Raw genomic sequence first — 24,433 nt, 5'->3', positions numbered from 1 at the left:
CCTTCTCTCTCCCTGCCTGCGAATGGCTCTCCTGGGCTCATATTATTGCTTCCTCTGCCTGAGGGTAGCGGCGCTCGTTGCTCTCCAGATATGAATACAGAAGGAGAAGCTGAGGGAATCAAACAAGACGGAACCCTAATTATTTTGCTTATTAACCAAGCCTAACTAGTTAACAGATGTTCAGAGGGTTGCACGGCAAATTAATGAAATCCCTTCTATTTTTTTTTCTGCTTAATTTTAGATTGTTTGTCTCGCCTACGTGGTTATCAGTGATAATGTGACTTGCCCGCGGGTGAAGATCAATATCGTATTATGCAATCAGCCCGTTCTCCTCGCCGTGTGTGAGTCTATCAGACGTGACTAGGAAGAGCAGAAGGGCAGAGAGCGCGAGGAAGGCCGGTCATTAAGAGGAGGGAAAAAGTCCAGTGACCAGATTACATTACAACCATGTTTTTCCCCCACTTCTGACAGTTCTACCGACTGATAATGAGGCGACGAACCCACTGCCCAGATGTGAACGCTCAGATCAAGTCCAGCCGACAGCCCAGCCATGGCCACTACATCCTGAATCTAGGCAAATAGGAGCCGGGCAGGCAGCTCTGAAAGATCCGCTCAATTACCTCCCCAACTTTCAGCTGAGGTCTTCTTACTGACCGGCTGAGAGGAACCGTAATGAGAGGGGATTTAGTCTAAAAAGATGTGCCCATCTACAAAGGCAGAAAGCAGGCTTGGGCTCAGATTGATGGCTGGAAATGGTGGGGAGGTCAAGACGAACCCGTGAAGCATCACCCTGGTGAAAGATATGGCAGAACGGCCCAGCAGAGCCAGAGTGAAAGGTGGTCCGTTTTCCAGCTCTCGCCTCAAAAGTTAGAGACATGCTCTTAAGCAACATAAATGGAGCTTTGCTTCATGTGTCTACACTCTGGAAAGACCTTAAAGGCCCCCATTAACACCAACCAAAGGGAGGTCTAGTGGAAGGCAACCATAGAGTTACTCAAAAGCTGAAAGTTGGAGGCTAGAGATGTGAGAAGACCTGACTTTCTTTCTACCTAAGAAAGAATGTCCAAATTAAAGCAAGGCTACCTAAATCGTATTATTAAAACTTCATAGAGCTTTGATGTTAGATGGAAAATGGTGTAGCCTTTTAGAAGTTTCTGGTAACAATATGTAGTTTAACCTCATGCAAATATGGAAAACATCAACTACATGCACCACTAAAAATTTGACTCTCTGAAAAACAAGTACATCCAATCTCTGCCTACTGTAGATTTGTTGCTTGATTACTATCGTCTCACTTTTAGATTGCTTGCAAGTGTGACCTTCGTCCTCTTGTGATCTAAACAACATGCCAATTAAACAGTCTGTAAACTAATCAGCTTTAAACGCTTTCAAAGGACATTGATTATTTCTGGAAGAAAACATTAAATTAGTTCTTCGCTTCTTGCCTTAAGTTAGAGATTAGAAATCAAGCTTATACTGTCTGCATCAAGCCGGTGCCAGTTTGCTTGGAGAGGAAAGACCCCAGAAGTTAATTACACTCAGCTGTGAATTGAAACAATATCTAATTGCGCGCTGGATTAATTACCAGCATCTGCGGTGTGCATGCCTAAACAAGAGCCCTCATAAATAACAGCAGGTACATCTACACAGATGGGAATTCTTCAGCTCAGCCCCCAGAAAACATATTAGTGCTGTTTTTATTGTTAGATAAAGTCCTAAGATTAGAAACCTAATAAGTGGATGGAGTGATGGGTGGAAGGATGCATAGATGGTTGGATGGATATACAAGAGAGTTAATTGAATTATGGATGAATAAATAAGTGGATGGATGGATAGATGAGATGGATGTGGATTAAAGATTAGATAGATAGATGAAATAATGGGTGGGTGGATCTATGTATGATTGATGATGGATGAATCGATGGATGTAGTGATGGACGGTTGGATCTATGATTGGAAGGATGGATGGGTGGATGGATATGACTGGATGTATGAATGAATGTATGGATTGATAGTGATGGATGAATGGATGAAATGGATAGAATTATGGATTGAAGAATAGATATATGACAGTTAATTTATGGATGGATATAGGAGTGGGTGGATGGATATGTAAGTGAATGGATAGAGGGATGGGTAGATAGATGGGATAGATGGGCGGATCAATGATTGAATGGATGTATATGAGTGGATGGATATTGGATGGATGGTTGATATATGTGATGATAGATTGGTGAATGGGTGGATCTATGATTGTATGGATGGATGGATAGGAGAGATGGATATTGTGATGGATGGTTGAATGGATAGAGGGATGGGTAGATAGATGAGATAGATGGGTGAATCTATTATTGGATGGATGGGTGGATAGATGTATCGATGGATGGATGGGTGGAAATATGAGTGGATGTATCGATGGATTGATGATAGAGTGCTGGAAGGAGGGGTAAAAAGATGAGATGGATAGAAGAAAGAATTGATGGACAGATATATGACACTCAATGGATAGATATAGGAGTGGGTTGATGAATATATGAGTGGATGGATAGACGGATAGGTGGGTAGATGAGTTGGATAGCAATGGATGGGTGTATGAATGGATATATGAGTGGATGGATGGATGAATGGATGGATGTGTGATCAATGTATGAGTAGATGCATGGATAGCAATGGATAGAGGGATGATAAATGAAATTAATAGTGTAATGGATGGGTGGAACAATGATTGGATGAATAAATAAATGGATGGTATGATGGATAAATAATGGCATGGATAGATGAAATGGCATGTTTTAGTTGTCTTCATAGAAACCCGTTGTCTCTCTTTTCGGATATTTGTATAAAAGACTCATCATTACCCATCAGTAAAGCAGCTTCATAATGCAGATGTCTGTCTCCATTTAGCAATGCTGAAAGTTTAGAGCTCAGCTTTAGGCAAGTTAATTTATAGTAATTATAATTAGCTTACTTTAAGAAGTATAGACGCCAGCAGGAAGCCTCCGGTATGTTTATCATGATTTTTCCTCAGCATCTGCGTAGGGTCTCTTTTTTTTTCAGACAGATCATCCCTTCGCTTCCCTCCTGGGCGATGATCGACCGGCGTGTTTACATACAACACTCTTCAGTTTAAAGGAATTTGCATAGTCAAATCCCCTCTCATATTATAAATGTAATTAAATCTCTTAACACAGAGGCAACCTCCGAATGGTTTCGCTGCTGAAGCACTTTTTCCCCCCCGCTGTTTTACAATCAATTAAAATGAAGGAGATTCACAGTCATCGCCGAAGCGCTCTGATCAGCATCAGCTGCGAGTTTATGATGTGCACAAGACAGTCGCAATTAATGCGCAGCCGCCGCTCGCAGGTGTTCTGCGCCTCGGGCCGCCTCAGGAGAATCATATCTAACTTTGTGCGGACCTCAGTCAAAACTAAGACTTTGCACGCGTCAGGTTTGCATTAAGAATATTAATGCCCATATTAATTTTGTATTGACCTTTCTTGCCCGGCTTCATCCGGCAGTCCAAACAGAGAAAGAGGCAGTTTTAATTCCCCGGCTTGAAGGCAGAGAGATCCTTCGGCTAATGAAAAAAGGCAGTCAAACAGAGCTGCTCACACAACATATTAAAATAGCAAGATCAATAGTCCACTCTATGATTATAGCCAAACATTCCCATATTCCCAAACAGCAGGCAGGGAGAAGAACGGGCCTTTCTGTTGGATGCCAGCAAATGAAATCAATAGCACGACTTTTAGTTTGGTGCTGAAAGTAATAGTTTTTAAATATTTCTGCCGTCTCTGGAGAGTGTTTTGTTAAGGATGTCTATTTTTGGATACTCTTACTGCAGATATGCACGTAGCTGTATTTGTGCCTTCTCAGCAGCTCGTGTTGATGCGCTGAAGTGTGTTCATCAACTTTATGGTCCAATGCATCATTTACTGTTGGAGTGCACAATTTTTTTTTTCTGCAATAGCAGGGGAATCTCAACTATTTTTTTTGAAATCCACAAACAGTACATATAGTACTTTAACTCAAGTAAAAGAACCATTTCTTGACCAAAATATAGTGCAAGTGAAGTAAAAGTATCTGTTGTAAAAATTACTTAAAATAGACATTTCAAAAGTACTCAAGAGTTGTGAGTATTACGCTGTGAAAAGCTGACGCATGTACATGCAGTTTGTGCAGGGATGTGTAAACGGAACATTCTGTTGTGCATTTAGTGATCTTCCCACATTCATTCGTTCCTTCCAACCTTCCTTCCATTGTTTGTTCGTTCTGTCCTTCCTTCATTGGTTTGTTTGTTCCTTTCTTCATTCATCTGTTCTTTTCTCCGTTTCTTCCTTCATTCTTTCATTCATTTATTCGTTCGTTAATATTTTTGTTCCCTTCTTTATTAGGACTTTTGTCCGTTTCAGTCCTTCCTTGAATCCTTCCTTCATTAGTTCGGCCCTTCCTTCTTTTGTTCGGCCCATTCTTCATTTGGTCATCACACAGTCGACATCCTTCATTTTGCATGTAGAGATTTTGGACATCTTCTTGGACATTTTTAATGCCCCCAAAAGGTTTGTTGCATTTATAAATCACCCATGTCTTGAAATTGTTCAGTTTGATGCGATTTACTTTCCATGTGCGATTTGATTGGACAGGAATCGCAGGACTCGTTTTTCTACTTTAGCCATCCCTATAGACAAGAAATAAAGTATTGACTGCAGGTTGAAGGACAATAGTGGGGTAAAAGTACCATACAGCGCTAAAAGTGTACTGAAGAGAAAGTACTAAAACTAGGGGGAAAAGCTACTCAATTACAGTCATGTGAGTATTTGTAATTTGTTACTTTACCTCACTACCCACAACCCAATTACATTGTAACGACATTGTGTGTGATTCATTGTTGCAACTCCACAACAAATACATCAAATAATCATTGGAAAAGTTCTTACAGTAGTATTCCTCACAAACATTACATGAGATCTGCTTCCTTTGTCTGTCACTGTGCTGTTTATCTGACAAAGCCGGAGTTCGAGGCACACTCTGACTGGCACATGAGAACGGTGTGTAGGGTGAACTAGCATTAAAGGCACAGACAGCAAAAACAGCTACATATTGTTCAGAGCACAAAATTCAATCATACTGAAAGGTATAATAAATAATCTGTGGGTGTTTTGAGCTGAAACTTTACTGACACACTCTGGAGTCACAAAAAAAATGAATCTTGAAAAGGGGGTAAAATAGGTGCACTTCATTATTAAATATAATTAATTACAAAACCATCTAATTTTAGTGTGTATTTATTATGTACCTGCATTTGCCAGCGCATACTAAGAGTAAAAACAAATTAGTAATGTATTTTGAAGCATTAGTTTAACGAATTTCATAAATTTAGTTTTTTTCACCAAGGCTGCATGTCAGTACAATTTAAAACAATAATTTTCCTGTCATTACTTCAGTCTTCGGTTACTTCAGTCTTCACTTTGTCTTTCAGAACTCCTTTACTATGGTCAGTTACTATTAATGCAGGGCAGCACAGTGGCTCAGTGGTTAGCACTGTTGCCTCACATCACGAAGGTTGCTGGTTCGAGTCCCGGCTGGGCCAGTTAATATTTCTGTGTGGATGTTCTCCCCGTGTTCACGTGGGTTTCCTCCGGGTGCTCTGGTTTCCCCCAAAGTCCAAAGACATGCGCTATAGGTAAATTGAGTAATCAAAATTGGCCGTAGTGAATGAGTGCATGTGTGACTGTAAGTGTATATGGATGTTTCCCAGTACTTCCAGTTGGAAGGGCATCCGATATGTAAAACATATGCTGGAGTAGTTGGCTGGTACATTCTGCTGTGGCGACCCCTAATAAATAAGGGACTAAGTCGAAGGAAAAGGAATTAATTTTATTATGTTATAATACAGTGTGTCACGTTATGTTTTAAAAGGCACAGGTCTCATATAATGGTGAGACCACAAAGTTTAGAGCCTGTAGCAGAATAAAGCACTCGAACCCCTCAGGTGAATGAACACTTCCAAAAAGTTCATTATTTCATCAAGTTGCTGGATTCACACTCACGTTGGCCGATGTGTTTGGTCGCAAAACAAACTTCAGAGGGGACTTGAAGTCTTCTGTTGTGTTTTTCTAAAGTTGACTTTCTGTGTAAAGATCACTCAGGAGAAATTACATTTGTGCTTTGATTTAATTAAAGCTAAATATTGGCCAATCGTCAGCGGCCGGCCTGGCGGATGCTTGACACTATAATTATCTCCTGTGGTACTTTGTCTTAAAGGCTGCGCTCGAGCGTGAAACCAATTCCAGCGTTCACTCATCAGGGGCCACGTCGCTCGCCTCTGTTTGCTTACTGCTTCTTTAAACCATTGCTGAATTGCGCCATTGGATCATACAGGAGCGTTTTGTGACTCACAGTGATTGGGGAATTACAGCCACGCTGCCGTTAATGAAGAAAATAATTCAGTCTGTTTGCTGGTCTAGTAGGTGGTGCTTTTCAGAACAAATGTGCTATGCTTGATGGCGAGGGTTTAAAAGGGCTAATATATAAACTGCGCTGGAATAAAAATGCATTTGGAACTGATTGATGTAGGGCGAATAATTAAAAAATGATCGAAATTGTTATACAGAACCTATAATCGATAATTTCCTAGGTCAATTTTATCGATTATTTTCCCTAATATGTGTGGAGTCACGTGACCCCGCTCTGTTAAGGCTAATTTATGCAGATTTTTATTGAAAACACTCATTTAGTCTCATACCCATGCACCTCTCAAAAAATTTAACTATAGGTTACGAAGATGCTTAGCGCAAGCTCTTTGATTGGTCAGTTTGGTAGCGTTGACGCGCGTGGGAGGCACGGAGAGCCGCAGGACAGCAGAGAGCCGGTTGGATCGAGTGTTTACGAGTGTGGAGTCTCGTGGAGAAGCTGTTTTGTGTTTATTCACTCATTCATTTTTTTTTCGGCTTAGTCTCTTTATTAATCTGGGGTCGCCACAGCAGAACGGACCGCCAACTTATCCAGCATGTTTTACGCAGCTGATACCCTTCCAGCTGCAACCCATCACTGGGAAATATTTTGTGCTTACTTTATGATCAAAGCTGTTGCACGTCTACCTGCTCCCGCCTCTGAGTGAGTTTTTTTAAGGTAGCATTTAGAAAAAGCCAAACCCCTGTGAAGAAACTCAACACAGAGAAAACAAAAATGTGTTGCCAGCTAGCGTTCGGAAGAGTTACTACAGAGCAATACAAACAGCACGCTGAAGTATACCAATGCACAGCTACACGCAAGGCAAGCACCGTGGGTCACAGCGATCACTCGATGCAGATAAATCAGCCTATAAAGTCAGAGACTGATTTCTTCTGCAGCCACTTTGCAGCCTCATGGTCAAGTAAGATGGTGGACTCATTCTTGAACCATACTTTGCACTTAATTGACGATGTGATTGTAAACTGAGCCAGAGATTCCTTGAGATGACATATTTACCATTATATTAAAAATACTTTTTACATTAGAATATTTGTTGACAGAAGATTCAAGAGATGCAGAGTTTAAATATTATTTACTGGATATACTAGAGTTCAAAATAAAATTAGCGTTCATTAATCGTAATCGAGTAAAATGTTCAATTAATCGAGACTTTGATTTTAGGCCAAATCGCCCAGCCCTAGATTGATGTATTTGTGATAGTTTGTTTAAACAAAAAATATTGGGCAAGACAAGTAAAATAAGGTAGTTTGTTGGGTATTATGCCCCAAGTATTGGGGAAAACAACTACATAAGCATAATAAACAAAATAAAGTTGTGGTTGGTGGATTTCCCAAGAGAAACAAAAAAAAAAAAGTTGTGCAAAAGATCCCCTACAGTCAACAACCTAATGTGGACGCTTAGTTGAGAGTAATTAAATAGATTTATACACTGTAAAACTCAACTTTATCAGATCAAATGACAGTAGTTAACTCAAAATTTATTGAAAGTTAATTCTACTTGTTTTAAAGGAGTTTAGAACTCAGAGCACCCTGAGGAAACCCATGCCAAACACTGGGAGAACCAGCGACCTTCTTGCTGTGAGGTGACAGTGCTAACCACTGAGCCACTTTGTCGCCTTATAAATGTGTATATATTTATTAATTCATTCATTTTCTTTTCAGCTTAGTCACTTTATAAATCAGGGATCTCCACAGTGGAATGAACCGCCAACTCATTCATTCATTCATTTTCTTTTCGGCATAGTCGACAAACAGATGTTTTACACAGCGGATGCCCTTCCAGCCGCAACTCACCACTGGGAATTATTATTATTATTATTATTATTAATGAGTAGACACTAGAATACTTATTTTATTCTATAAATTATCAGACTTGCTTGAAATAAAGGTGGTGGATACATTTTTAAGAGCCTACCTTTAAGGGTCAACTTTAGTTTGAGAATGTCCATGAGGCCTGTGAGTTGCTCACAGAAGCGCAGGTGGATGCAAATAAGAGCAGATGTGGCCTTCCCAGACCAGCAGTATTGTATCGCGGTGATGTAACTTGTAGACACTGCAATATGTTGCTTTTGATGGCACAGCAGAGTGTTACGACAAGCCGAGAGTATCCAACCATACATGTTCTATACTTTTTGTCATTGACTTATCTACTCCTTCTCTCTCTCTCTCTCTCTCTCTTTCCCCGCTCGCTCCGTCTTTCTTTTCTTGAATTATTCAACAATGTCACAGCAGTGACCTGTCCCTTGTCAGCACTACCTGCAGTACCTGCAACTCTGAGGCTGTGGTGATGTGAGGTCTGTCTCTCTTCTTTGCTTTCTTTCTCTCTCTCTATCTCTCTCTCTATCTCTCTTGGCTGTAATTTGTGTCGGTGACAGCAGGTTGACGACTGAGCGGCAGCATGTGTTTGTGTGTGTGTGTGTGAGGCCTCCTAACACACATTTTCTCCCTCTCTTTCTCTCGCTGCCGTGTCACTGTGAGAAGCCTGGAGGAGACAGGCCGCGGGTTTTTTAACCCGGCGCTCCGCCGTTCACAGCTGCGACTTGTCACATTAGTCAACTCAAATTTTAAGAAAATCAATTCCAAAGTTTAATTCGCTCGACTCCCATGCCTGTTCTCCCTCCGCACCTCGGCCGCGGCGCCCCCAGCACCTCATGAAACAGACTCCCAAGGGGCACAAGTCATCAATCTTAAATCACGTCCTCAAAACTAATGGCGGAGCTCTGTGCCGGGCCTGCTAAATTGAATTATTAGCGGATTGACAAAAAACTGCTGGGATTATTTTAGGGACAGGCGGTGAGAGGCTTAATGACAGGAAGTGGTGGAGGGAGGGGAGGATGTGGCCAGAGTCGAGTTGGAAGGGAAACGATTCAGAAGGGTCTCTTCGCTTCCTCCTGCAAATCATCTTCTTCTGCTCGGGCATGTTCACCTGCCAGTCTCCGGCCTGAGACGTACTCTTTGTGAGTGTGTGAATGCCGATGCTTACGGCCACGCAAAGATAGAATTTAGTGCTTTCTCAACGGCAGTGCTAGCAGTGCTGGCTTAAAGGGATAGTTCATCCGAATGTCAAATATTTACTCACTGTTTACTCACTGGGATGTCACGGTGGCACGATTGCCTCATAGCAAGAAGGTCGCTGGTTCGAGCCTTGGCAGGGTCACATGACATTTCTGTGTAGAGTTTGCATGTTCTCCCCATGTTTGCGTGGGTTTCTTCCGAGTGCTCTTGTTTCCCCCACAAGTCCAAAGACATGCACTATGGGTGAATTGGTTAAGCTAATTTGTTTGTAGTGTATGTGTGTGAATGAGAGTTCATGGTTGTTTCCCAGTGTTGGGTTGCAGCTGGAAGGGCATCCGCTTCGTAAAACATGCTGGATTAGTTGGTGGTTCATTCCGCTGCGGTGACTCCAGAATAATAAAGGGATCAGGCCGAAAAGAAAACAAATAAATTAATGTTTACTCGCTGTGTCCTCAAGTGGTTCCAAACCATTAGGTCTATCTTTCTTCTATTGTACACAGAAGAAGATATTATGAAGAATGTTGGAAATCGATAGCCATTGACTTCCATGTATGTTAGTTAGTTAGTTAGTTAGTTAGTTAGTTAGTTAGTTAGTTAGTTAGTTAGTTAACTTGGTCCCTTTATATTAAGTGGCCTTAACTAATATGTACTTACACAGGATTTAATAGTTTGTTACAATGTACTTATTGTGTAAATACATGTATTTATTGTGTACTTATGCTTGATTAAATACCTGTATGTAATTAACTTCTGTAATTACATTTGTAAATACACTGCTGACCATTCCCTACATCTTGACCCACCCATATACCTACCCACACCACAAAAACTGTCCCTAACCCAACCCCTATCCCAACTCAAGAGCACATCTAGTGTTCTCAAATACTTTTTGAACAAAGTAAGTAGATTGTATTTATTTTTTTTATGTAAGTACATTGTAGTTAAGGACACTTAATATGAAGTGGGACCGTTAACTTTATTTGTCCCCCTAGGAAAATTTCCTTTGCAGCATACACTCACAGAGGCTTCTAACATTTCACATTTGGCATATATACATTGTAAAATTCAATAGGTTAAGGTAACTCAAACTCAAACCCTTTTAGGAAACTGATTGCAACAACACATTTAAGTTCAAAAACTAATCCTAATGAGTACTGTGAACTTAACCTATCACATGCAGGCACCTGCAGACATCATCAAATGTCATCGCAATCTCTTGCTTCATATGAGATCAACGGTGGCGGCTGCTGTAGTTATTCCAGTTGCATTATTTTTTGGTATTTATCTTCTGGAAATCACTAAAGGCAACAATATCATGTCATAATGATATAATTTTGGCAATAAGATCATAACTGTACTGTGCATTTGCACCCTAGGGTGTAAAAATAATCAGGGTAGTATTGGGATTGGGCCTTGCTTTAAAATCGCAATCTAAACTGAGCATGTATAAATACTTTGAGTTACTATTGCTCTTTAATTTTAACCAGTTTAATTGTTTAATTGTTAATGTCCGACCTCAGAGAACTACATAAACTGAAGAGAACTTATCCAGGAAATTTGACTACGGTCAAATTTCTTAAAATCTAAGTGTATTTTGACAGTCATTGTAGTTCAAATTTCAATCCCAACTATTGGTATATTGAAGACTTTGGGTCTAACATGTTCCGAATGATAATAAATGAAGAAGTTTTGTTATTATTTTAAAGAAGCCCTACAAAATGCTGGTATAAAAACTGACTAAAGCTGGCAGTCTTAACATCTTTTCCAAAATCTCTAGCCAGTTATATTTTAATTCAGTAACTATTGACATAATTCCCTTAATATAATTTGATGAATGAATGAAATAAACATTGGGTCTTTATTTTAGTCTTATTTGCAAGCTTGTAATTATTTTAATATTTCATTAAAGATTCACTAAATAACACTCAACCACTTTTAATTTATTTAAAATGATTAATTTGAAAAATAAATAAATAAGTTCTGAGATTCAGAAGTCTGAAGTCTGAAGGAAAAGCCAGTGATTCCCAGCGCAGCCTGCCAGAATTGACTGCTTTGAGCATGTAAACCCATGTGTTGAGCTGTATTTACAGGGGCTTTCCCTCCGCCGGCTTTTGTGTTGTGTACGAGCGTATCTGTGTGTGTGTGTGTGTGTGTGTGTGTGTGTGTGTGTGTGTCTGTGTCTGTGTGTGTGTGTGTGTGTGTGTGTGTTAGTTTAGAGTTACAGCTGTGCTCTCAGCATATGATGGTGATGGATGAAAGTTGCTCTCTCCCAGAGCGCGGCACTGAATTAAATTGAAAGGTACTGTTGATTCCCCCCGTTACCGCCTCAGAATCAAGTTTGTTAGAAATTGATTTAAGCCAGGGGGGTCTTTGTGGAAAGAAGGCAGCGATTTCCTCTTGATGGGAAGGGATGATTAGATTTGTTTTGTCTCTCTTTCCCCCCCTTTGCTGGAGTCAGCAAATCATATCAGCTCTCTCCCTTGTCAACACACGCTCCTTGTTGAGCAGTCAAAGCTAATTTGCAGACGTGCCACTTGGTATTTTTTGTCTTACTTCCCCCGATACTCAGTTTCCCTTTCGTCTTGCCTGTCCGCTGAGATGTTTTGACACTAAATGTTGATTTATCTTGTGCCACCATTGAAGTATTGATGAAAGTGATCGGTGTAGAAGCTCTGCTGTTTAACCTACACTCCTGGAAGTAAATACTCTTTATTGAAATCTATGGTTTCCTGAAGAGCCTTTAACATTCATGGAGACTTTTGCTTGTTAAGAAGGTTTTTTTTATTGGGAAAAAAAGTTATTGAAATCATAAAATGTTCTTCCCACTAAAGGTATGTTGATGCTTTACAAGTTTGGTTTGATAAAAAAAAAAATAGAGATGCATCGATATGCAGAATTTTGCCTCATTTTAATAGCCGATAACTTTATATTTGACCAATAATCGATAGATAGTCCTATAAATAAATAGATTTATATGAATTTTTAAAGCCTGATTAAAGCTTTTGTTCAATTTAAACAGGCTAGGCATGCACCAAAATGGTAATTTTGGCTAAGATGGTTACCGATAAGCCTATATTTTTAGGCTAATTACAAATAAATAGGCTTATTTATTTAAATTTCTACTGTATATGGATTTTTCAGAGCTTGATTATATGATTTGCTTGATTAAAACAAACTATGAATGCACTAATATGGAAATTTGGCTAATAACCGATATATCTATATTTGGAAGCCGATAACTGATAAATAAGCCTATGAGTGAAAAAAATATATATGAATTTTCAGAGCCTGATTACAGGTTGTTGTTTTTTTTTTTCAATTAAAACAGACTAGAGATGCACCAATATGAAAATTGTGGCTAATACGTTAACCAAAAAGCCTACAGTATATTTGTAGGCTAATTACCTATAAATAGGATTATTTATTTAAATTGCTACTGTATATGGATTTTCCTGAGCTTGATTATATGTTTTGTTACATCAAAACAAACTAGCCAATAATCTAAAAAAATAGGCCTCTAAATGAAAAAAAAAAATTCAGAGCCTGATTACATGTTTTGTTCAATTAAAACACAATAGGAATGCACAAATATGGAAATTTAAGCTAATATGGTAACCAATAAGTTTATATTTGTAGGCTAATAACCACTGTATATGGATTTTTCAGAGCTTGATTATATGATTTGTTTGATCAAAACAAAATAGGAAAGCACTAATATGGAAATTTTGGCTAAAACCAGTAACCGATAACTATATTTGGAAGCAAAAACCGATAAATAGGCCTATAAATGAGAAATTTTATATGAATTTTGAAAGCCTTATCGTAGGTTTTGTTTGAATAAAAAAAAACTAGAACTTCGTCAATGTGGAAATTTTGGCTGACACTGAAATTTGACACTGACACTGAATCTGATAACTCGGAATCAAACCAAGAATGCACCAATATGAAAATGTTGATTAATATGATAACTGATAAGTCTGTAATTGCAAGCCGATAACCGATAAATAGGCCTATAAATGAAATTTTTATATTAATTTTACAAAGCTTGGTTACAGGTTTTGTTTAGTTAAAACAAACTAGGAATGCACCAGTATAGAACATTGGGCTAATACCAGAAACCGATAAGTCTATATTTGTAAGCCGATAACCGATAAACAGGCCTATTAATTAAAATGTTGATATTAATTTTTCAGAGCCTAATTACATGTTGTGTTTGATTAAAACCACCTAGAGATGCATCAATGTGGAAATGTAGGCTCACACTGAAATCTTATAGCTGATATAACCGATAAATTGGTATAATTTACTCTGTTTGCTTCCAAACAAACTCTACTATGACAAACTATCATTGTAAATTTTACCAAAGACATCTAAAATGTGTCCATAAAATCGTTTGGATCCTCAATCTTTAGCTTCTGTAATGTATATTTTTTGTTTTGGGTTGGTTTAAAAAGAACAAATTAAACTGTATATGAACACACCACAGAAAAAAGCAATGGTCCTTTAAGAACTGTTCACTGAAAGGTTCTTTGGGGAATCTAAAATGTTTCTTCAATTGCATCATTGTAAAAGCCCCCTTTTGGAAGATTTTTTGGAGTCAGTCTAGATGAGGCGTTAGGAAGCTGTAAAGGTTGGTTGTCATCTTTTCTACAAGATGGTTTCCTATGGGAAAAGTGAAGGTTCTGAGTCGTCATTCATCATCTATGGTTCTGGTCTATTTTGCAGTCTCAAATGGCAGGAGTCTATCTTTGTATCATCCATCTTTCAGGCCAAAGTCTCACCTCAGCACTGCAATTAAACCGCTAGTGCGTAATAAACAAGTTAAACAGGATTAAATTTAGATATAGTGAAGGTTATGCAATCTTTTGCTGCTTAATTCAGTTTAAACCTGCTTTACCTTTGGCCCCACATAGTGTCATTCAGCGTGTCATCTTGCCTCCCCCCGAAGTCACCCTGGGACGGTCCTGTTTTGAAGACTTCAGTCCTTCTCATCACAGCAATGGGGACTGAAAGGGACTAGTGGCGTAAACCTCCATGTCTGCGGCGTCCACAAGAGATTTGTCAATACACTGAGCCATATAGGTTCTGGCAGGCTTTCTTCAGGGACGGCATTTGCCTTGAAGTACTGTCTTTTCTCATCTTCAATGTCAGCCCGCGGGCTGGAAGACAACATATGTTCTCTTCATGTCCACCAGACACGGGCCCACCAGTCACATGACACATTATCGAGCTTAAACGCATCGCATACTTCAGCTTTCTTCACTAGTACCAGAACAGATGGAGCAAATTACCATGGCAGAGATACTTTGACAAACACACAGTGTCCCGCCACTGAAATGACAATATCATTAATTGGTATCGGGGTACGTTGGTGATTTTTCGCACAGCGTGAAGGCCTGTCTAAAACTCACAGATGTAAAAGATTAATCTGTTGCCTTCAGGTAGGTGAGATGAAAATCAATGCCCGCGTCGACGACGACTCGCTGTTTAGAGTTGCTCTCGTCTTTGCACACAAAAAGCTCTTCCTCTTCCTTCTGGGGAAATTGCTCTCTTTTTTTTGTCCTTGAACAGACTCATTGGTGGTGACCCCTCTGGCTGTGGTAATTATGACAATTTGAGGAATGGCCTGCAACTATCAGCGATTTCCTCTCATTTACTCAATGTGGCATCTAATTGATTTCACCACCCAAGAAGTCAACTAAATATAATCATATCATAAAGCCTTTCTCTGTGCATAAAGAAAGGTTTGTTTCATCCTTTTGCCTTTTTATTTAAAATTTTAAGCAGCTTTTTAGTTAATTCCTATTTTCAGTACAGACAAAAATTATACTAACTTCATTTTAATAGTAATTTAAATTTTTATTTATTTATTTTGCTTTCTATAACACCTGCACACCATGATAGTAAATATAATTTAATTAATATTTTTATTATATTATATTATATTATATTATATTATATTATATTATATTATATTATATTATATTATATTATATTATATTATATTACATTATTACTTAATATATTATTATATTATTACTTAATATATTATTATATTATCACTTAATATTATATTATATTATATATATTATATTATATTATATTACATTATTTAATATTATCACTTAATATTATATTATATTATATTATATTATATTATATTATATTACATTATTTAATATTATCACTTAATATTATATTATATTTATTATATTATATTATATTATATTATATTATATTATATTACATTATTTAATATTATCACTTAATATTATATTATATTTATTATATTATATTATATTACATTATTTAATATTATCACTTAATATTATATTATATTATCACTTAATATTATTTAATGTAGTGTACATTTAATATATTGTACGGGTGTCGTGTTAAACTCTTATCAATTTGGTCAACTAGCACTAGATAATTAAACTATTTAGTCATCATTAGGAAAAATATGACTGATCATAATGAAATATTTCTTATATTTAATAATGGTAATGTTATTGTAAAACGTATGTTATAATAAGTTACTCCCGTAACCCACTGTGCATCAACGCACTTCAGTTTTTAATATTCAGTCAAGTATTTCAGTGCAGCCATAACCCGCGAGTCCCACGTTGAGAGCTATAATCTTGCTCCTCTCTGGATGTGTGGAGCTCTTGTTAATGTTAAACAGAGATTAGCCCTTTCATTTGCCATACAGCTCAGTTCTCGCCCCCTCGTCTCCTCTGCCCCCTTCAAGTATTCAAAATTAATACTACCCTCAGCTCCGAGGCCACTGTCTGATATTAACAAAGTAATAAAGAGAATGAATTTTTTAAAGCATATATTCTTAGAGGGTTAATATTAGACTGTAATCAATGAGAGGTCAAGTGATGTGGGGAATTTTGCTGTCAGTTGTAGAAGCTCGGCAATTTTGATAGCTTATTCGTTTAACTTTATTTTATGGCGTAGTATAGGCAAGCAGTCGGTTTTATGGTTCTATTACGAATTTCTAGCTAGTTGCATTGTGTAAATGTGTTAACATACACAGTAATTGGGGTAAATATTAGAGTTCAAGTGTACTGAAGAGCAATATTGTTAATACCTTCATGTTTGAGAGATGTACCTCTCCATCATATGCAAATTGAAGATGGATTGCTTCATTGAAATGCGCAAATAGATAATTGGGGTAAATCTTAGGGTCCAAATGTACTGAACATTTCAGCTTGGAGAGATGTGATTACATCTTTTCTTATCCTCCATCTACCTATCCAACATCTCCGTCCACTTCGTCTTTTTTGTTGTCCTCTTTCTCCATTAATCTTTCTGAAAGGCCCGATATCATCCATCTCCCCAGTCGTCTATTCCCGGAGGGTAAATTACTCCAGAGGCCCGCGTGGCCCCGCTCTGTATCAGGTTGACCCACGTCTTGTTTGCCATTTTGTGTACGCCGCTGTTTATTTAACAAGGAGCAGAGTGAGAGGGCCTTCCAGAGACGGTCCTTTGATAGTAACTTTGACACCCGAGCTGAATAATAACCCTCATTATGGAGTGGCTGACAGCTCCTGAAAGAGCTGATTTATGAATATGCTGGGGGCTGAAGCCTGCTGCCTTTCCCCATTCGCTCTCCACAGCATCTCGGGCCGAGGCTGTCCCTGCGTTTCCACCTTCCTCCGATCTCCTTTTCCCCTTTCTGTGCTCGTGATTACAGGCACGTTACGTCAGGACACTGAAGGCCGAACGGAGAGTCTGAGATCTGAAATCAATGGTGGTTGAGACCAAGAACTAAAAAGATTACCTCTGCTGGTGTTTAGATGGAGAAATAAAAAGATTAATAGATGGGAGCTTGGGTGAGTGGATGAATGGATGGATACTGTCGATGGTTGATTGGTAGATAGATAAGTTGCTAGATAGATGTGTAGATGGGTGGGTAGATACAATAGTTGGGCTGCGGGGATGGATGTATCAAAGGTTGGATGAGTAGATAAATGGATTGATAAGTATATGAATGAATGGATAGAAATGCGTTATATAAAGTAGATGGGGGGATGGTTGGATTGGTGGATAAAAGGTTGCATGAGTAGATTAATGGATTGATAGTTATATCAATTAATGTATGGATATATATGGGGTAAATGGATGTACATGTATAGATAGATGGGTTGGAAAAAGTTTGAATGAGTAATGGTTTGATGCATATATGAATGATTAGGTAGATAGATATAGGGTAAATGTGGGGGTGGATGGATGGATGGATGGATGGATGGATGGATGGATGGATGGATGGATGGATGGATGGATAGATGGATAAAAGGTTGGATGAGTAGATGAATCTATTGAGAGGTATATTGGTGAATGGGTAGATAGATATATGTTAAATGAGTAGGTGGATGGATGGATGGATGGATGGATGGATGGATGGATGGATGGATGGATGAATGGATGGATGGATGGGTGGATAAGGTTGGATGAGTAGATTATTGGATAGTTATATTGATGAATGATAGATAGATATTTGGTAAATGGTGGGATGGATGGATGGATGGTGGATATATGGATAAAAGGTTGGATGAGTAGATTATTGCATTAAATTGGTTTATGAATGAAGGATAGATAGATAGATAGATAGATAGATAGATAGATAGATAGATAGATAGATAGATAGATAGATAGATAGATAGATAGATAGATAGATAGATAGATAGATAGATAGATAGATAGATAGATAGATAGATAGATAGATAGATAGATAGATAGATAGATAATGGATGGCTGGATGACGGATGGATGGATAAAAGGTTGGATGAGTAGATTATTGCATTGATTGGTATATGAATGAAAGATAGATAGATAGATAGATAGATAGATAGATAGATAGATAGATAGATAGATAGATAGATAGATAGATAGATAGATAGATAGATAGATAGATAGATAGATAGATAGATAGATAGATAGATAGATAGATAGATAGATAGATTGATTGATTGATTAATAGGTAAAAGGATAAATGAGTAAATATACAGGATGGATGGATGGATGGATGGATAGATGGATGAATGGATGGATGGATGGATGGATGGATGGATGGATGGATGGATGGATGGATGGATGGATGGATGGATGGATGGATGGATGGGTGGATGGATTAATGTGGGATGAAGAATGATTTGGTGGATACATAGGTAAATTCTTAAATGGATGAATAGATACTGTAGATGTACAGCTAGATATATGGGAAATTGAGAGGTGGATTGTTATATACATGCAGTAGGTACTTTTAATAAATGGATAATGGGTTGGAAACATTATACAGTGTAGATAGTTAATGGATAACAGTATATGCGTGAGTTGATGTACAGATGTGTAGATTCAGTCATTTCCTGCTGGATAAAATGCCCTATTCTGTTCCTTCAGGAAATGTCGCAATAAAGCAGAATGGGTAACATACTGACTTAAAACTTTTTTTTTTTGTCCTTCTAAAGCACTTTTTAACTGCAGTACTCTGCATTCACACTGTAACTTGTGAGTCAGTTCACGATCAAGTTGCGCTTCTCAAAAAACGACATTTTTGAAAAATTGCAAACTATTTCTTTTTTATATTTCAGATAGTTGTTCATGAAATTTTAAAGCCACCCACGAGGTTAAGCCTTATATATATATTAACCCTTTTTAAATATCACCCATATCAAAGCTTTCCTAAATAAATGATGAGATATATATCTCTCTTTTTTTTGACACCCCAGCAGAATCAATTAAGCATGGAAGGGAAGGGATCTCTGGGAGGACCGTGGGTTTGGAGAGGCCTTGAGCCCGAGCTTTGGACGCTCTGGAGGTGGGATATCCAGCGGATATGCATAAACGGACTGGAGAGGATGAAAGCTGTTCAGCAGATAAAGCCATAGCAGCCTGTCGGAATTCAGCCACGCCGGCCCTGATTTATGACCAACTCAGTCAAACTCCCTACCACTGTACCTGACAAACACAAAAGGTGAACACAAGTCATACACAACAATGCTATTATCGGACTGTCAAATTTGAAAACATATTTGGGCCCCTAAAATTGTTAATATTATAATTCTAAAGCTTTTAATAGTTCCTTAGCAGAAACAGTACTCTAAATTTATTATTCTATTTTGAAGAAAATATTTTAAGGCTGATTTATACTTGATGCGTTCGCTTAAGTGCACAGAGTGAATGTGCATGTGACATCATCGTGGTGCTTGTGGAGGTTTGCTTAGGGTGCGCACAACAAGATTTTGGCTGATGGAGCTCACAAAATGTTTTGATACTCAAGCAAAAAGTTCATCCAGTGCCTTGTTTCATTTAGGTTGAATATGAGTCACTTTGAAGAGATTTTGGTACGCCTGTACAGACATCTTTATGATCCGTCTATGCGTAATCAAAGGGATAACCAGACGACCAATAATTCTTGGCTAGAAATTGCAATAGCCATGGGAAAGGAAAGTTTTAGAAAATCCTGAGGGATAAAAGTTTGTTAAAGCCAAAAAAGAAAGGCCACGGTAAAAGTGGAGACTCAGGTGGTGGTAGTGTAGACTATCGAAAAAATTTATAGCTTAAAGCGGCTAATAATTTTGACCCTAAAATGTTTTTTAAAAAAATGAAAAACTGCTTTTATTCTAACTGAAATGAAATAAATAAGACTTTTTCCAGAACTCAAAATATTATCAGACATACTGTGAAAATGTCCTTGCTCTGTTTAACATCTATAGGAAAATATTTAAAAAAAGAGAAAAAAATTCAAAGGGGGCTAATAATTCTGACTTCAACTTGATATAGCAACTCATGTTCTGTTGTCATTAAAGTTTTAATAATCTTTAATAAGTAAAACTGTTCAAGATATGAACAAAAGCAAGTGATGCACCAAAGTTTGATAAAAAAAAAAAAAAAACCTTGAATGGTTATAAAAATCTTTATGATCATTAAAATAATAAAAATAATTTGTAAAAAAAAAAACTTAAATGTGTTTCCGGAAACTTCCTCCTTTAATGTTTATTCATTTGTTTTTGCAATCGATTTCTTTTGACCGCACCCTGCTACTTTAATAAATATCTCAACAGTGAAAGCGTCAAGTATAAAAGTCTCATCCGTTTCACAAGGATGAGGTCTGTTATGCAGCGTTAGACGAAAGTGTAAATCAACCTTTATTTAGATTTTATTTTAAACAAAAATGTATTTGTTGTGTTTTTCTTTGTTTTGCTTTGATTGTTTTGCTTTGTTGAATTTTTTTTGTTTTGTTTTTGTTTTATATTGTTTCGTTTTGTTTCTTTTCGTTTTTCTTTGTTTTATTTTTGTTTTGTTTTATTTTGTTTCGTTTTGCTTGTTTCATTTTTTCGTTTTGTTTAGTTTAGTTTTGTTTTCATTTCATTTTACTTTTTAATTTTTTTTGTTTTTTGTTTTGTTTTTTATTTCGATTTGCTTGTTTCATTTTTTGTTTTGATTTATTTTGTTTTGTTTCGTATGTTAAGTTATAATTATGTACACTGGCTTTAAATATTTTATGTCCATCCCATTACTTTTTCATTTACGAATGGATCTAAGTCTTTATTTTAATTGTTATGCTTTTTTAGATCGAAGAGAGTGACAAAAATATGTTGTGCCACAGCTCTGATCTTCAAGTTAGAGCATTAACAAGTTGCTCATGTTTTGCTTCTCTGTCAATCTGCGCTTTCATAAATACTGCATGAAAACCTAAAAGCTCCACAAAACTTAACAGACACCAAAGCTAAAACATGATGCCTATTATCACCCCGGTCCACTCTGAAAAGCAGCGCTTTATTATTTGGTGCTGTTTTTATGTCATTAGTGTAATGATGGTATGTGTGTGTGTGTGTGTTTCGAGGTCTGCTCCATCACACTGAACCTGAGGACACATCCAGCAGCACTCTGATGTTCCCTGCTCTCCCAACATTAAAAAGTCTGGATAAAAGGTAAGGAATAGGCTTTATTAACTTTAAATATGCATGATGTTTCTGAGAAAAGTGCAGCACGGCATCCAGAAACGTCCAAAAGCTTGACTACTTATTTCTTCATATTTCCCCCCCGCTCTTCCTCTCTCCTTCGTAAAAAAAAAAAAAAAAAAAAAAAATGTAAATAATTGAAAACAGAGAAGGGAAGGAAAAGAGGGGAAAGAGACAGAGATTCTGACACACTCTGCATAAACATCTCCTTATTAGTGACCCAAGATGCCCAGGGAGACTCTGTCACCACACGCACACACACACACAGGGTCTCAGCAAGTCTCTTTCACGGCTCATCCGTGTTACTGAAGCACCCTGCTGAGAGCCCAGATTGCAGAGGTCAGTTTTCAGTAGCAGAACCTCTGCAGACATGACTTCTGGTCTTTCACAGATGACTCCAACTGTGAACGATTAAGCAGTGAGGTTAGGCAACTTGTGCAAGACCTAAAAATCCACTTGTTAGGTTTGACATCACTTGTCACTTTCTGAGTCCTGCCTCTCTATCAGATGCCATAACATGGACAACAAAGAGCTCTAATATACTCACAGTGTGCTGTAATGCTTTTGACAGTCATTATTGTAATGTTTATATGCCTGATCTCAGATTATGATTCTGACTGTGCTTCATCATTTATAAATGGTTTAAATGGTGACTGGGTCCTGAGACTATAGCGAACACGATGACGTTGTAAAAGATTGTCTTTAGTGCACTCAGAAAAATGACGTTTGTTGCTTAATCACACTACAGTACTTATTTAAAATGAACTTAAACAACACTAGAGAGGTTTTTAAACAACATTTTGAGAGGTTTTTTGGACAACTGTAATTTTTGTATGTTCAATCAACTTAAATTTGTGAAATCTACAAAGTTTACTTAATTCCTTCATGTTGATCCAGCACAAAAAAATTGTGTTGAATCCAGAATTTTTTACAGTGCGGGTGAAAAGACTAAAAAGTGACTCAAGTACTGTACTTAGCATGGGATGAATGACATGTTGACTTATCAGAATCTGTTTTACAAGAAGCTTAGAAACACACTGATCCGTGATTATATGTTTATTGATTTTTACTTAACCTGTGAGGCTTGAAAGGAAGGTCTATAGTGATTGTCATTCATTGAGTTCAAGACAATAACATCTTGAAAGACACATCATGTGTGTGAAAAGTCCCGCTCGGTCGATTTTGATTAACATGGGTTGTTATGGCTGTCTGAAGAGGGCAGCGTCATGATATCCAAATATGTGACTTACCCTGGGCAAATAAACTTATCTTAAAGTCCTTGTGAAATTAAAAGCACATTTTTTAGATGTTAGTATCAGTCTTAGGGATACAAAAACGGTGACAAAATTTGCATTAAGAAGATTTATACATGCAAAACATTTATTCTTGTTACATCATATTCAGTTTCTTATCAAATCTTCTGCCCAATCAAATGCTCTGTAGTATCTGAAATGTCCTGCTCCCTTTAACACACTACTGCTATACTCTTGAGATCAACCTCTTTTTTAAGAAGGGAAGAGGCTTGTCTGTCCCACCCTGTCTTTATTTCAGTTGAAATTGTCAAACATTGAATACAAATGCACATTTCAAAACACTTCATAGGACCTTTGAGCTGCAATACCTTAAATCTATTTTGCAATACCCAAAATGCGGAAAAATCTTTAGAATATTAAGTAAAGATCATGTTCCTGCTGTAAATTTATCAAAACAATTATCAGTTTGTTAGATCAGTTTTTGTTTTGTAATGCGCATTGTTATGCACTTTATTTGGCCATCTCAGAAAAGTTTTTGCACTAGTATTGCAGAATTTTAATTTTGAAATGTGAATCTTCAATGAAATGTAACTCGTTTTGCATAAAAGCATCTACCAAATGCGTACGCTCCAGTAAATGTGCTCACTTCGAGTCAGATTGACTGTCAGGCTTGTCCGAAAGTGATTTTGATTCAGTTTATAGCTTGTGAATCTGTGCTGTAAACTGTTTAAGACAGTTCAATCAGATCAGTGAACTGGTTCACCTGATTCTTTAAGAAGAGTTGATTTAAAAATGATTCATTTCGTAATCAAACATGACTCCCAAACCATCAGTCAAGGCTAAGGCTTAAAGGTTAATTTCATATTTTCATTCACTCATTTTCCTTCGGCTTAGCCCCTAAATGTCAGGGGTCGCCCAGCGGAATGAACCACCAACAATTTTTTTTTTTTACGCTACATTTGTTTACGCAGTGGATGCTCACCCAGTACTAGAAAACACCCATACACTCTCACATTTACACACACACACACTTGTAGCACTTGTAGCATATGTCAAGGGTGTCCATATGTCCTGGAGGGCCGGCGTCCTGCATATTTTAGATCCAAGCCCAGTTAACACACCTGAACCAGCTAATCAAGCTCTTTCTAGATATACTAGAAACTTCCACGGACACCTATGCAGGGCAGCGGCCCTCCAGAACAGATTTTGGACACCCCTGGTGTATGTCTTTGGACTGTAGCAGAGCACCCAGAGGAAACACACACCAACACTGGAAGAACATGCAAACTTCACACAGAAATGCCAGCTGGCATAGATAGGACTTAAACCAGTGACTTTCTTGCTGTGATGCAACAATGCTAACCACTGAGCCACTGTGCCGCCTTTAAAAGTAATTATAATGTCAATAATTTTCTCTTTTGTATTATCTGACCCACACAATTTCTTTGGCTGTATGTTTATTTACCTGCTGGTATCCATTTAATTACATTTCGTTTAATCACAACAGTTTAAGCTTAAAACAAAACCTTATTCAGTGTTCCACTGGAGGAAGAAATCACCTCCATTTGATTGCCCGAGGTTGAGTAGCTTCACAGATGTGGGCTTTTTTTGTGTGTGAACTATCATGATTCACAGAACGCATGCTTTTTTCTGTGTAATGTGTGTACAATATATAGTCACACTGAATCTTCAGCAGTCTTGATGGCGGTCTTTCTTCATC

The 24,433-nt window shown here is 37.6% G+C and overlaps 1 protein-coding gene across 5 annotated transcripts in view; it reads left to right on the top strand.

Annotated features, from left to right (window-relative positions):
* mdfic (MyoD family inhibitor domain containing) overlaps positions 1–24,433 on the top strand; it is a 257,224-nt gene that overhangs the window by 146,357 nt on the left and 86,434 nt on the right. For 3 of the 5 annotated variants that reach the window (XM_087245593.2, XM_088649597.1, XM_088649596.1), the window contains 2 exons: positions 19,226–19,470; positions 21,343–21,430. The gene's annotated coding sequence lies outside the window, so the exon portion shown is untranslated. Of the gene's footprint in view, positions 1–241; positions 1,381–19,225; positions 19,471–21,342; positions 21,431–24,433 lie in introns of those variants that run through there. The other 2 variants (XM_087245597.2, XM_087245598.2) reach the window with 2 other exon arrangements.

Source organism: Danio rerio, chromosome 4 (assembly GCF_052040795.2).
Source record: "Danio rerio strain M-AB ecotype USA chromosome 4, GRCz13ab, whole genome shotgun sequence".
Lineage (NCBI taxonomy): Eukaryota > Metazoa > Chordata > Actinopteri > Cypriniformes > Danionidae > Danio > Danio rerio.
This window is presented reverse-complemented; position numbering and strand designations above follow the sequence as displayed.